We start from the raw sequence: 1421 nt of genomic DNA, 5'->3' as shown, positions 1-1421 counted from the left end.
GAGCAGAATAGGAGGCTGAAAATGCAACACTGATTTGTAGTTATTACAATTCTCACCAAGTTGCTGTGCAGCAAACCGCAAAACTTCACCACTGCCACAATAAAAGAGTGAGAAAGCCACAAGGTAAATTGTTTGTCTGTCTCTCTCTCTCTCTTTTCTTAACAGAGACTTGCAGGCTAGCTTTCTGTCGCTGGAACTCTACTGCTGTTTGGTTTAAAGTTGAGAAACTACTCATTATTTTGTTATGTGTTCCTGGAAAAAAGTCTACATTTCTGTTTATCCCCCACTGCCAGAATCCGTAGCTTTTCTTTTTAAGTGCTGCAGAAAAAAGATCAAAGGTAATATACAATAATTTCTCTACTTCTCTGTGGGCAGGTGTTCTAAAGAGCACAAAAAATTGTAAGAATATTTGAAAGTTTAACTGTATAAATTACTCCAATCTTCCCAAAACTTCTATCATAATGTCCAAATACTGTTGAGAGGGGAGGTGGGAAAGGGGGAAACCATTATTTATTCTGAGTTAAGCTTTCATTTCTAAAAACGTCTTAATGACTCTGCAAAAGTATTATTTTCAACAGACAGTAAGTGAATATTTGGCAAAATGTTTGCAAATTGAAACAGGATATAATGTTGTCTAAATCTGAAATAGCAAATCCCAAAATATCTAATGCCTTTCTTTATTCAGATTAGACATAACAAATGTGTCAGGTACAGCAGTTAGTCTAGAAAAATACATTTAAAAAATCTTCAGCAGACCATGTTCCCTGTAACAAAATCTTCCAAAACCAATTTTACAAATTAATCTACATTAATGTAAAAAGGAATTCTCAAATTTAGCATCATCACTGTTTCCATCAAACATCTATCTATGAAAACATGGGTTTCCACTATCTGTAGATGTTAGAATTCATTATACATTTCTCTAATGTATCCTGTACATATTAAATAATCTAAAAGGCTCCTCTTGTAGTGCATTAACAATTTAGCAAGCACACACACAGTATTTTTCCAGTACCATTTGCATTATATTTATTTGCCTGCAAATGTAATTAACATCTAAAAGTGCACGCAGTTAGCTTTCCCAAACAATCTGTTTCTCTGCAGAAACCCAAACTGGAAGTATTAAGCTACCTGTAGCTACTCTATTCATGATTAGAAATGTGTGACTAGAAGGTACTTTGAGACTATACAACTGATTTTATGTACATAAGCCAAAGGCCATTCAGTCTTTAGCATGTATTTACATTCACTAGCACAGGATCATAGTGAAAACTCAGTATAGCATTAGAAAAGATCGGTATTTACTTAGGATTGTTAGCTGCAAATTAATATAGCACAAACTGTGACCCAAGAAATACCCTGAAAATGGACTTGTGTATTAAATAAAAATTCTAGATCACCACAGAACAAATATCCTCTGC

This window comes from Gavialis gangeticus, unplaced genomic scaffold, assembly GCF_001723915.1.
Source record: "Gavialis gangeticus isolate Ggan-Ray unplaced genomic scaffold, GavGan_comp1, whole genome shotgun sequence".
NCBI lineage: Eukaryota > Metazoa > Chordata > Crocodylia > Gavialidae > Gavialis > Gavialis gangeticus.
Note: the sequence above shows the minus strand (reverse complement) of the source record.